The 14,386-nt window shown below is 45.3% G+C and overlaps 2 non-coding genes across 2 annotated transcripts; both read left to right on the top strand.

Annotated features, from left to right (window-relative positions):
- The first annotated feature begins 3,511 nt into the window (after positions 1-3,511).
- On the top strand, positions 3,512-3,593 carry trnas-uga. The gene has a single exon. It is a non-coding gene; the product is annotated as a tRNA-Ser (tRNA).
- Positions 3,594-7,475: 3,882 nt separating this feature from the next.
- trnar-ucu lies at positions 7,476-7,567 on the top strand. Its single transcript is given in 2 exon segments — positions 7,476-7,512; positions 7,532-7,567. It is a non-coding gene; the product is annotated as a tRNA-Arg (tRNA).
- Positions 7,568-14,386: the final 6,819 nt, after the last annotated feature.

Raw genomic sequence — 14,386 nt, 5'->3', positions numbered from 1 at the left:
AGGGAAAGGCTGTTTTCGGTACACTATGCAACCAAGTGATTTATCTACCTTCTGTATCTGATTCGTCATTAGTTGCCAAATGACCTACCACAGTGGTATCATCCACAATCTTATAGATTGAGTTGGAGTTAAATCCTGCCACACAGGATATGCCTCCATATTCAGCGGGTCCGTCCATGACAAGACTGAAGAACAATCACTCATCTATCCAATCAGTGAGGTTTGCCTCACTGTGAGACAATATGAACAAAGAGAAAACCAGATTAATTAGATTCAGATCACATGGTTATAATATAACTGAATCATGAAAACCCCGCCTTCTCACAATTCCCGTTCCAGCCTCCTCAAACAGGCGCCGGAATGTGGCAACTCGTGGTTTTTCACAGTAAATTCATTGAAGCATACTTGTGACAATAAGCGATTATTATTATTGCTAATATTGCTCCTCGCCTGAGGTATGGTGATCCTCAAGTTAAATCACCACCAGTCAGATCTCACCCTCAAAGAGGAAAGCAGCCGATGGTCATCAGGGACTAAAGCGACTTAATTTACTTCAGAACTGGATCAATGTATGACATCTTCAGGATGTGACTTCCCTCAGACTGACCAAATGATTGACAGCAGGGTCAATTCTGCAAGGCCGCTCCATATACCCCGCACACATTTGGACTGTGCGAGGAAATCACAGCACCCGGAGGAAACCCACACAGACACGGAGAGACAGCGCAAACTCCACACAGTCAGTGACCAAAGGCTGGAATTGAAGCCGGATGGCTGGCGCTGTGAGGTAGCCACTGTGACAACGTGCCACAGTATGGGATCATAACACGTCATATCATATGTGATCAGCCATGATCTCATTGAAATACGGAGCATATTCGATGGGCTGAATGCCCTACTTCTGCTCAAACCTCTTATCCCCTGATATTGTGTAAATGTGTTGCGGTTCTTGTGTGAAACTCTTGTTAAAAGAACATCTGGACCACAGACACCGACTGCCGACTGCAGCTGGTTATGTGGCGCAGAGAAGGTGATTGTGGAATACATGTCGTACCCATCAAACTCTGCTACTCGCCTGACTGAGATTTGCTCTGTATCTGTAAATCACAGATAGTGTTCGGGACTGTTTGGAAAAAGTGACGTTAATACGTAACATCAGCACGGCTGTAGCAGACGGAGAAATGCACAGAGAAAAGCAGGAAGAAACTATCCGAACATACACACCTATTTATTCTCCCCGTGTCTGCGTGGGTTATATCCGGGTGCTCCGTTTCCCTCCCACAGTCGAAAGATGTGCAGGTTAGGTTTATTGGCCATGATAAATTGTCCCTTCGTGTCCAAAAGGTTAGGAAAGGTGGGTGGGTTGCGGGGATGGGGTGGAAGTGAGGGCTTGGGTGTGTTGGTGCAGTCTCGATGGGCCGGATGGCCTCCTTCTGCACTGTATGTTCTGTGATACAATGACACACAGAAAAGGTGCAGTGCAAACCAGCAAGATACTGAGGTGGAAAAACTGGTTAATTAGGAAAATGTGTTTTCTGCTGCACACAGAGAGGCCCTGTTTATAAATGTATTCCCTGCTGTGTAACTGAGCTCTCTGCTGTGTAACTGAGCTCTCTGCTGTGTAACTGAGCGCCCTGCTGTGTAACTGAGCTCTCTGCTGTGTAACTGAGCTCTCTGCTTTGTAACTGAGCTTTCTGCTGTGTAACTGAGCTCTGCTGTGTAACCGAGCTCCCTGCTGTGTAACTGAGCTATCTGCTGTGTAACTGAGCTTTCTGCTGTGTAACTGAGCTTCTGCTGTGTAACTGAGCTCTCTGCTGTGTAACTGATCTCTCTGCTGTGTTACTGATCTCTCTGCTGTGTAACTGAGCTCCCTGCTGTGTAACTGAGCTCCCTGCTGTGTAACTGTTCTCTCTGTCGTGGAACTGTGACTCTGCCGGTGACAGATCTTCACTGTGGTTGTATCAAATCATTCCCTGTTGTGTAATGTGTTCACAGTTGTGGAAATATGATCAAGAAGAATATTTCTGCACCATTAATGAGACGAAATTTCAATTCCAGATTTATTAAATCTTGTCACGAAAGATTCGTTCAGACTTCTGGATTCCCAGTCCAGCGACATAACCTTGTGTTTCTGTTATGAAGACAGTTCATTCAGCGTCAATATTTTCAGATAATAATATGGAAGCACCCAATGGGGGGCTCGAATTTACGACCGGGAAATTAAGAGTCCCTTGCTCTCCCAACTGAGCTAATAATTGATCAGCTGCCCCTGGCTTGTGCTCTGACCGCAGTCCGGGAAAAACTGCTGGAATCCAGACACGTGATCATGTTAGTTGCGTCGTCAGGTCATCATGTTGGATTGGATTGGATTTGTTTATTGTCACGTGTACCGAGATGTAGTGAAAAGTATTTTTCTGCAAGCAGCTCAACAGATCATTCCGTACATGGGAAGAAAAGGGAATTAAACAAAATTCAAGAAAATACATAATAGGGCAACACAAGATATACAATGTAACTACATACGCATTGGCATCGGATGACGCATACAGGGTGTAGTATTAATGAGGGCAGTCAATAAGAGGATCATTTAGGAGTCTGGTGACAGAGGGGAAAACGCTGTTTTTGAGTCTTTTCGTGCGTGTTCTCAGACTTCTGTATCTCCTGCCCGATTGAAGAAGTTGGAAAAGTTGGTAGCCGGGTGGGAGGGATCCCTGATTATGCTGCTCGCTTTCTCCCGGCAGCGGGATGTGTAGATGGTGTCAATGGATGGGAGGAAGGTTCGTGTGATGTACTGGGCGGTATTCACGACTCTCTGAAGTCCCTTACGGTCCTTGGCCGAGCTGTTGCCACACCAGGCTGTGATGCAGCCCGATAGGATGCTTTCTATGGTGCATCTGTAAAGGTTGGTAAGGGTTAATGTGGACATGCCGAATTTTCTTACTTTCCTGAGGAAGTATAGGTGCTGTTGTGCTTTCTTGGTGATAGCGTCGACTGAGTGGACCAGGACAGATTTTTGGTGATGTGCACCCCATGGAATTTGAAACTGCTAACCATCTCCATCTCGGCCCCGTTGATGCTGACAGGAGTGTGTACAGTACTTTGCTTCCTGAAGTCGATGACCAGACTCTTAGTTTTGTGACCGTTCGGCCTGCACAGGTTTCCCATGTGCTGTAATTTCTACATTTCATAATTTTAATTTTCTTCCAGACTGGAAAGTGTGGTCCTGTTCCATTTGAATTTCTAATATATTTCCAATGTAGTCCATATTGTGACACAAACTATTTAATCAGTGGAATTGTGCGTTTAGGGAGCTGATATTTTAGAGTCTCTCAATGCGTCTCTCCAAATTAAATGGTAATTTTCCACGAACATTCAACCCCTCCTCACATAAACCCCGGGGCCCCTTTGATCTTCCCTGCAGTGCCATGCAACATCTCCCCGGAGTGATTCCAGGCTGGTTTTAGAATGTGTTCTATCGACCAAATTGCTAATGAATGGCGTATTTCCCGCAGCTGGGATGGCCGAGTGGTTAAGGCGTTGGACTTGAAATCCAATGGGGTATCCCCGCGCAGGTTCGAACCCTGCTCGCAGCGACTGTGATTCGGAATGTTTGGTCAACTCCCCCCACTAGCCGTTGACTGGAAAAAAAACTCCGACTTTCCGTTTTCAAGTCTTATCGAGTTCAGTCAGATATTTAATATTTTTTTGGAACTTGGACGAATTATCAAGATGAATAAGGTGCCCACAATCAAAACAACAATCTATAAATAGTAACGTTTTCTGCAATGTTTGGAAGCATAAGCAGCAACGGCAGCGAATAGAAACGTGGTTTGGTTTCATTCAGCTGAATTTATTTCTGTGTAAAAAGATCGTGGCAGAAATGGAACATATTTTCTCTCCCTATCTGTTTGTTTGTTTCTTTCCCTCTCCCTCACTCACTGTTTTTGTGCTTCTCCGGGGACTGATTGGATACACAGTGAAACTCAGCCCCATCTCATCCCAACTCTTTGGACCGATAGTTCCTGGTGATGGACGGTCCTGAATCAGTGGAAGAATCGACAAACTATTCCATCCTTGGCTCTGTAAGAAGTTCCATTCCTGGTTGTGAGGTGGCTCTGAGATAAAGAGATCGAGAGAGAACGAGATGACTGCAGTCTGACTCTTCCTCTGAAAACCAGTTAGTGCGCATTTGTAAAAAGTGGGTGTGTCTGAGACCAGGAGAGAAGCAGATCATGGGACTGTGATTGATTTTATTGAGCCGAACCTTGAAAAGTGAAGGAGACTTCTAACCAATCAGTGCCTGTCTGAGAACTGGCAAGGAATTACGGCTGACATTGAAACGGTTCGTAGTGAATTGTTACAGCAAATCGAATCTTTATGAGGTGTTGGTATATTGTTTTCAGAGACACTGTCATAGTTTCTTAAAATATGATTTGTGCTTGATTTTGTTTTGTTCAGTAATTTGGGGAATCTATTTGGAGCGGGTGCAGTTGGTCAATAACTGGCAAGAAAGTTCCGAATTCTATTTGTGTTTTGAATGGACAGCTACAATCGACTTGTTTATTCCAGGGCACAACAATGAATAAAGTGAATCAGTGCTGCGCAGTTTCTAACGTCCCCCACCTCCAGTTTATTCTTATTGAGAAACCCGTCCTCGATGGTAGATTTTTTGCTTTAAGAATGAGACCACCACCTCCTGGGAATACAGGAGCGATTCCTCGAGGACCTGAGCTGTAAACGTGAAATTCAGTGAAAGGATTTCACACTCCGCACGGAATCTGATCACCACCTCAACCCCAACATTCAGCTTCGGTGGGCAGACAAGACAATTTTCTTCCCGTAGCCCCCCAGCACAGACTGGATAATATCCCAAACTCGTATCCCACTATTATCACATTGTTCTGCAACATCGCTCTCTTCCCAAAACTCGAGGAATCTCACCCCAAATCCTCAAACCTTTTATTCTGTATTCAAACAACATTTTGTCCCCTGATTAAGTTCATCCTGGGAAGAGAGGTTCGGTATTCCGAGTTCCTCTGCAGATATCCGGTTGTTGTTCAATGACCAAAAGAGGCCTAAAACCTGAAAGAAAGCCCCTCTCACAGCCCTGTGAACATGTCTCCATTAGACGGTGTAGTCAATACCTGCAGAGTAGGTGACAATGGAGAGAAGTGTGAGGAATTCAGTGCCAACATTCGGTGCAAAAAGAGGTTTCAAAACAAATTATTATTTTAAATACTGAACAGATCTTGTGGGAGCAGGACTCAAGTCAAAGGGAAAATCCAGTTGATTTCTCGTCGAAAGTTTTAACCATTGGACTGAATTCAGTCCTTTTGTTGATATGTCTGTAAATTATCCACTGGAAAATGAAGAACAAATTAAACCTGCAATTCTGGAACAAATACCGATTTTACGCTGTTATATTATTGGGGAGAATTAAAGAACAAAGAGATCGAGGGTGACAGGTTCGGAGCTCCTTGAAGATGGAGTCGCAGGGGGACAGGGTGTTGAAGAACCCATTCAGCATGCTAGGTTTTATTGGTCAGAATATTGAGTAAAGGAATTGGGACGTCTTGTTGAAGTTGTACACGACATTGGTAAGAGCGCAAATGGAATAATATGTTGAATTCTCGTCACCCTATTATAAGTAGTATATTGCTAAATTAGAAATAGTGCAGAAGAGATTTACGGGGATGCTACCAGGACTTGATATTCTGAGGTGTAAGGAGAGGCTGGATAGGCTGGGACTTTTGCCCTGGAGCGTAGGAGGCATAGAGGGGATCTGATAGAGGTCTATAAAATAATGAGGAGCATAGATCAGGCAGATAGTCAACATATTTTCCCAGAGGTAGAGGAGCCGAGAAATAGAGGACATAGGTTTAAGGTGAGAGGGGAGAGATGCCAAAGAGACCAGAGGGGATTTATTTTCACACATTGGGTGGTGAGCTTCTGGAACGGGCAGCCAGAGGCAGTGGTAGAGGCGGTATAATGTTTTCCTTTAAAAAACAGTTAGCTATTTATCTGGGCAGGGTGGATACAGAGGGATATAGATCAAACGTGGGCAAGTGGGACGAGCTTAGTGATAGAAATATGGCGGCATGGACAAATTGGGCAGAAGGGCGTGTTTCCTGCTGTAAAAATCGATGACTCTGACTCTATGGAGGAAGTGGTCAATCACACAGATCAGGTCAAACGCAGTAACACTCTGCTGGGATTGATCTCAGCTACAGAGTGTGAGGATGTTCAGCTGAACAAAACGGAATGCCTGAAATATTTGACGGATCTGTGGTTTCTGTGACAAGAGAAATAGTTAACATTTCAGATCCTGATCTTTCAGTGGCAACGACCTGTTCCTCTCTCCACAGAAGCTGCCGGATCAGCTGAATATTTGCAGCATTTTCTGTCTTTGTTTCAGATTTGCAGCATCTGCAGTATTTTGCTTTTGGGCCAAAGGACAATGAGTTGCCTTTCCTGCCCTCAGGGTTATTGCAGGTCTCTCTGGCTGTGATTATCGCTGATTATCCATCTCTGGGATCTTTATTAATCAATAAGACTGCCGTTTGTGGAGGGTTTCTGAAATCCTGTCAGGGAGCTGGAGTTAAAATACACGAAGCCCTTACTCAATCTAAATGTCGGGCAGAACAGTCTCAAGGTGCACAACGACCAGCCCAGTCTGTTTGTTCCTGTGAATACAACAGGATATAAACAGGGACAGCTGCAAACACATGTTGCATTTCAATCATAAAGTCATCGAATCATACAGCACAGAAATGGCCCTTCAGCCAATCGGATCTGTGCCGGTCAAAAACAACAACCGAACCATTCTCATCCCATTCCCCAGCACTTGGTACATAGCCTCGTGTACCCTGGGATCGCAAGTGCCCATCTAAACACGTCTTAGATATTATGAGGGTCTCTGCTCCACCACCCTTTCAGGCAGCGAGTTCCAAACTCCCGCCTCCCTCGAGGTAAAGATGTTTTCCAATAAAAGGTTTCACAAGAAACGCCTCTGCAGTCAGGAGCTGAAAAGGGAGAGATGACCCCTCTGTCACCTTGTACTCTGTGCCGCTATTAATAAAGTAATGACACTGTTTGACTTATAAACGACTCTTACAACCTGCCGTGTCACCTTCAATGATTTGTACACATGTCCATCCATTTCTCGCTGTTCCTGCACTCTTTTTTTGTAAATAGACACTTTATTTTATATTGTCTACTTCTGTTCTTCGTACAAAAATAAATAACATCATTCCTTGTCTGCTACATGTCCTCCAATTGCACCAACCTGTCTGTGTCCTTTCGGAGATCTACTGGAATTTCTGTAGCGCTTTTCACAACCACAGGGCGGCCCAAAACATTTCCAGACAATTAAGTACTTTTGAAATGTAGTCACTGTGCGAATTGCTGAACTTTTGAACTGCCTGTTGGACAACTACAGAAATCCCCATGTGGGGATGGAAGCTGGCTGTAGGTGTGGCTCTGTGGCGCAAAGGATAGCGCGTTGGACTTCTAGTCGCTGTCGTGTTCAGACATTCAAAGGTTGTGGGTTCGAATCCCACCAGAGTCAGTTTTTAGGCGAGAAATCAGGAGTAGGTTTATCAATGTCCCCAGATAAGTGAAACTGCGGCCCCGAACTTCCTTCGAAAAGGTGGCTCCAATCACTCTCCCCTTTCCCATCAGAGCAAGGTCACAGAAGAAAACTCATCACATTCTCAGAACAAACATTCAGACACAAATAAAATCTTTGAAAGCTGTTGACCAGAGTCAGTCTGTTCCCTCCTCAGACAGATTGCAAACTGGGCATATACATCAGCGGGAAGTGTTCAGCCAACTTTCCAGACTGTTTCTGACAGGCAGCTCCAAACAAGGATGATGTGAATCTGCACCACAGAATCCTAACACCACCACGTTTGTCACAGTCGTAATGAAAAGATCATCTTGCAGCTTTCGATAAGACAGTGGAGGATGGTGGGATGGTGTGAAGTTCAGAACAAGGGGGTTAGAGTCTGAGGATATGGGATAGACCGTGTTGGACGGGAAAGAGTGTAAATTTCTTCACCCAGACAGTGGTCAGTCTGTGGAATTTGCTCCCACAAGTTGTTGAGGCAAAACCATTGTATGTTTACACGAAACAATTCGATAAAGCACGTGGGGCGCAGGCGATCAAATAATATTGGGGGAGGGGAGGCGGGATCAGCCTATTGAGTTGGATGATCAGCCATGATCCAACTGAATGGCAGAGCAGGCTCGAAGGTCCGAATTGCCTCCTTTTGCACCTATTGTCTATGTTTCTATGATTGGCGAGGAGCAGCCTCAAGCCGGCGAGGCGGGAGATGCCGCTGATCTTCATCAGAACAGACAGTAAGACGGAACAATGATCATAAACAGACAGTGAGAGAATACAACACACTAAAAACAGGGAGCAACAATGGGAAATAACAAATCCATTCGCTTGGAATGTTCAATGTCGTTTGGAATTGTCAACACACCGAATGATTAGGAGATTAAATTGGAATTCCCGCCATTTTAGCATCTGGGAGAGAAAGGAGAAACGGAGACAACAATGTAGGAGGGATGAAAAGAAAGGATGGAACTGTTCCCTTGTACGTGGGTCACTGCTGGTCCACAGTTTGTAGCATCTCACCGATTAAAATCAAAAGGAAATAAAACTCTATCATTCGTGTATTCAATCAGATTCGGATTCATTTTGAACTCTAAAGGCTAAAGTATTTCTCACTCACTCAATATAGTGAGATATTTGAGAATAAATTGACCCCACAGGATAATGTTGTGTTTCTGCTCTCCGGTTATTTGTTTTTCCTGTTCCTCTTCCATTCGGTGTAAATCCACAGAAAGTAAAGAAGGAAAGGATGGGGCGAATATTCTGTTTCCTTTCATGATTCTCTTTTGATCTTCACTTCACCGAATATAATCAATGTGTAAATGTGGAAATCTGTCAGTGTTAAGATTTAATCTTCGACAGGAGGTCTTGTGGCGCACGATAGCGCTTCTGAATGCCGATCCGAAGGCTGCGTGTTAAACCACGTCAGCCTCACAGAGTTGTTATGCATGTTCATGGATTTTATATCTGGATAAGTTCATTGTGTGGGGAAGTTCTGAAAATCACACAAAGATAGGGAGTGAAGTATGTTGTGAAGAGGACAGAAGCAGCTTACAGACGGATACAGAGAGGTTGAGTGAGTGACAGAAACCTGGCAGCTCCAAAGCAATGTGTAAAAAGCGCAGGGTTTCGCTTTGACAGGTAGAGTAAAAATAAACAGAACTTTACTTCCATGCCCAACGGCTGCAGAATTACCAGGGATCCCGGTTTTCTACTGTATGAATCACGGAAACTGAGTCTGTCAGTACAACAAGTAAGTAAGAAGTTCAGTAGAATTCTTCCTACATTACGAGAGGAATTGAACATAAAGGAAAGAATGTTATTCTTGATTTATACGGTGAATTGGTGAAACACGATCACAGAATTAGAGAATCGCTACAACGCAGAAATAGGTCATTTGGACAATCGTGTTTGCACCGTCTATCCAAACAAGCAATATGACTTAGTGCCATTCCCTGCCTTTTCCCCGTACCTCTACATTGCTTCTATTTATGTAATCACCTAATGCCCTCTTGAATGCTTCACATCAACCAGTCAGTGCATTCCAAACCCCAACCACTCGATGTGGAAAAGTGTTTCCTTATCAAACATCACATCTGCTTCCTTTGCAAATCCCCTGAAATCTGTGCCCTCTCGTTCTTGCTCTATTTACCTTGGGGAACTGATTCTCTCTATTTACTCCGCCTAGCCCCCTCATGATTTTGAACATCTCGATCGAATCTACCCTCAGACTTATTCTGTCCATGGGGAACATTCCCAAAATCTCCAATCTATCGTCAGAAATTGAACCATTCCTGTAAACCTCTTCTGCACGCCCCCAATGCGTTCACAGCCTTCCTATATTGTGGCTCCTAGAACAGTGCAGAATATTCCATCTGATGTCTAACTTCTGCCTTGTACCAATTCAGCATAACCTCCTTGCTCTTGTTCTCTTTTCCACTGGTAATAAAGCCCAGAATAAGATTTGCTTTATTTCCTGCTCTCTCCACCTGTCCTGCTACCTTCAATGATCTATACACATATACACCCCGTTCCCTCTGCTCCTTTATCCCTTAAGTATTTTACATTTCCCTACCAAAATGCATCATCTCACACATCTCCACATTGAAAATCAGCTTTTGTCGTTTGAAGTTCTCGACTGTCCTCGTCTCAGTTCACAATATTTCCAAGTTTTGTAACATCCCCAAACTTGAACCTGTTCCCTGTACACCATGATCCAGCACATTGTTATATATCAGGGAAAGCAAATGTTCCAATAGGAACCCAGGTGGAACACGAAAAACCATCTTCCAATCCGAAAAGTCTCTACTGACCATTTCATTCTGTTTCTTCTTCTGCAACCACATTTATATCCATATTGCTACTGTCCCTTTTATTCCAGGAGTAATAACATTTCGCTAATTCTGTGCAGTTTTTGTCTCCTTATTGAGGGAAAGATGTAAATCCATTGGAGACGGTTCAAGGACGTTCCGGATTGGTCACAGGAATGAGCGGGTTTTCTATTGAGGAAAGGTTAGACAGACTGCACTTGTTTCCAGTGGAGATGTGTAGAGCGACAGTTGATCTGATTGAAGTCCATCAGATTTTGAATGGTCTTGATAAGGTGGACGAGGAAAGGATGTCTCTGCTTGTGGGTGAGAGCAGAACTACTGGGCAGTGAAAAACAAGGATGTCGCCCTTTCCGGACGGAGATGTGGAAATTTCTCACTCTCAGAGATTTGGGTGACTTTGGAACTCTGCCTCAGGAGGAGGCGGAAGTGGGTCGATGATTTTTGTAAGATGTGGCGATGGAGAGATTCTAGTTTAGCAAATAAATCAAAGGTTTATCGGGGTTACATTGCATTGCAGTAGGGGCTGGTTTAGCACAGTGGGTTAAACAGCTGGCTTGCAATGCAGAGCAAGGCCAGCAGCGCGAGTTCCCGAACCAGCTCCCCGAACGGGCGCCAGAATGTGGCGACTAGGGGATTTTCAACGAAAGCCCGAAGCAAGAATCATGCCCCCAGACCACCGAGCCAACCGGTGGCCAGCATCCCACTGAAACCATCTTATCATTGCCTCCCAAAGCTCATTGCATCATTCAATGCGCTTCTCAATTCCTCTTCAATTGGGTTTGGTTGTTAAAGTAAAATCAGAAGAAACAATTTTTTGTCCTTTGCTTTTCTTTTGGGATCATTAGGTCAATTGGGTTATTTTTGTTTTTTTGGCCTCCACTGCGAACAGAACAAAAGACATACGGGGCCAGTCTTTATCAATAGAAGCGTTAAGTACAAAGGCAAGGCCGCTATGGAGATTCTTCATAAAATCCTGAAACAGAAATAGACAATATTGGATAACTCAGCTGGTCTGACAGTATCTGTGGAGAGAGAAACAGAGTTACAGTTTCCAGGCCAGTATGACCCTGGCTTCCCATTCTATGTTTCCCTCTCCACAGCTGCTGCCAGACCTGCTGAGATTTTCCAGCATTTTCTGTGTTTATCACGGGAATACACGCCAACTCCAGGCGACTGTCATGGACACGGTGGGCGGAATGGCCTCACCCTGTGCTGTAATCGTTAGATGATTCTATAATTCTAAGATGTCCTCGTAATTGAATCCTTCTATGCCTGTATCATTCTGGTGAAGCTGCATTGCCGCCCCCACATTGAAGTTCTGAATACATTTTTGGAATCCCTTCATGGAACATGGAACAGACAGTGCAGAAGGAGGCCATCCGGCCCATCGAGTCTGCACCGACCCACTTAAGCTCTCACTTCCACCCTATCCCCGAAACCCAATTACCCCTCCTAACGTTTTGGACACTAAGGGCAATTTAGCATGGCCAATCCACCGAACCTTCCCCACCCTCAGTGATTTTTGTCGGGTAAATATCCTGATTCCCTAAACTCAACAGTCCCCCGAACAATGAAATGTTGCTTGGCGTCGGCACTACCAAATAGACGAAGTGTCTCCATTTCTACCGCCCACGTGGATTCACCTCTGTCCACATCACAACAGTCTACATCGCGGAATTCACTTCCGCCTGCGGTGCGATGTAGACTGCTGTGATGTGGACAGAGGTGAATCCACGTGGGCGGTGGAAATGGAGACACTTGACGAACTGTACTCCCACCATCAACAACCAAGAAACAAATCACAATCGGGGCTGGAGACTTCAAACAGCCAAACCTCAGAAAGGTTCAACCCAAACTTCATCAACATATCTCCTGCTCCACCAGGGGTGCAAACACCCTGGACCACTGCTACTCGAGCATGAAATGTATCAACCGCTCCATTCCCAGACCACACATTTGCACATCCGACCACATGTCGGTCATACTACGTTCCACTTACACATAGCAACTTAAGCGTTCTGAGCCAGTCAAGAAAACCGGGAAGTGCTGATCCGAGGCACCCGAGGATATCCTCTGTGACTGCTTGGAGTCTGTGCACTGGTCGCTATTCAAGACCACAGCAACTAACCTGGACGAGTACTCAACCACCGTCACAGACTTCATCTGTAAGTGTGTCGAGGACTGTGTACGAAGGAAGATAATACGGCTGTTCCCCAATCGAAAACCCTGCATCAACCAAAGGGATAACTCCCTGCTGAAGTTCCGGACAGAGGTGTTCAAGTCTGACGACCCTGATTTATATAAGAAATCCCGGTATGACGTGCGTAAAGCCATTAGGGATGTGAAAAGGCAATACCGCATCAAACTAGAGTCCCAGACCCACCACACTAACCCACGATGACTAAAGCAGGTCTTACACGAGATCACGGGCTACAAAGCAAGGCCATGGGGAATATATGGGGCTGCAGCAACCCTACCCGATGAACAGAACAAATTCCATGCCCGTTTTAACCGACAGCCAATGAATCAGTGCCATCCGCCGCAACAGCCCTGGACACACCCATACCCACTATTACAGCCTCAGAGGTAAGAGCTGCCTTCTTGAAAGTGAAATTGCAGAAAGCGACGGACCCTGACGGAGTCCCTGGGCGAGCAGTGAGAGCCTGCGCAGACCAGCTGGAGAGTGTATTCGTAGACATTTTCAACACCTCACTCATCCGCAAAGAGGCCCCTACCTCCTTCAAGAAGACCACAATAACACCAGTACCAAAGAAGAACAAGGTAACCTGCCTCAATGACTGCCGACTTATGGCCCTGATGTCTGTTATCATGAAATGCTTCGAGCGGTTCATCATGAGAAGGATCAACACCAGCCTCTCAGACAGTCTTGATCCATTGATGGGCAGCACGGTAGCACAGTCGTTATCACAGTTGTTTCACAGTTCCAGGGACCCAGGTATGATTCTCGGCTTGGGTCACTGTCTGTGTGGAATTTGCACATTCTCCCCGTGTCTGCGTGGGTTTCCTCTGGGTGCTCATGTTTCCTCCACAGTCCAAAGATGTGCAGGTTAGGTGGATTGGCCATGATAAATTGCCCTTAATGCCCAACACCATTATACAACATTGACAAAACTTAGAACCAAACTCTACAATCTTGGAGTTGACCCCTCCCTGTGCAGCTGGATCCGTGACATCCTCACCAACAGACCACAATCTGTCATGATCGGCAACAGCATCTCCTCCACCATAATAATCCTCAACAGCAGGTTACCGCAAGGATGTCCGCTCAGTCCTCTACTGTACTCCTTATACACAAACAATTGTGTGGCAAGATTTAACTCCAACTCAATCTATAAGTTTGCGGATGATACGACTGTGGTGGCCGTATTTCAAACAATGACTAATCAAACTACAGGAGGGAGATAAATAACGTGGTTGCATTTGTATCGAAAACAACCTGCCTCTAAATGTCGGAAGGACCAAGGAACTGATCATCTACTTCAGAAAGCCTGGCACGATACACACTCCCGCCTGCATCAATGGCTCCGAAGTGGAGATGGTTTTAAGCTTGCGGTTCCTGAGGGTCACCATCGCCAACAACCTGTCCTGGTCCACTCACGTTGATGCAACAGTCAAGAAAGCCCACCAACGTCTCTACCTCCTACCGAAGATGAAGAAATTCGTTATGTCTGTACCGACTCTCCCAAACCTCTACAGATGTGCCACAGAAAGCATCCTATCCGGCTGCATCACAGCCTGGTATGGCAACTGCTCAGTCCAAGATCGCAAGAAACTGCAGAGTGTGATGAACTCAGCCCAACGCATCACACAAGCTTTCCAGCCGCACATTGAGTCTGTATGCACCTCCCGCTGCCTCAGGACGGCAGACAACATTATCAGAGACGCCTCCCACCCAGGTTTTGCCTTTGTCCAG

Source organism: Scyliorhinus canicula, chromosome 31, assembly GCF_902713615.1.
Source record: "Scyliorhinus canicula chromosome 31, sScyCan1.1, whole genome shotgun sequence".
In the NCBI taxonomy this organism is placed as follows: Eukaryota; Metazoa; Chordata; class Chondrichthyes; order Carcharhiniformes; family Scyliorhinidae; genus Scyliorhinus; species Scyliorhinus canicula.
Note: the sequence above shows the minus strand (reverse complement) of the source record. Positions and strands in the feature narration are given on the sequence as shown.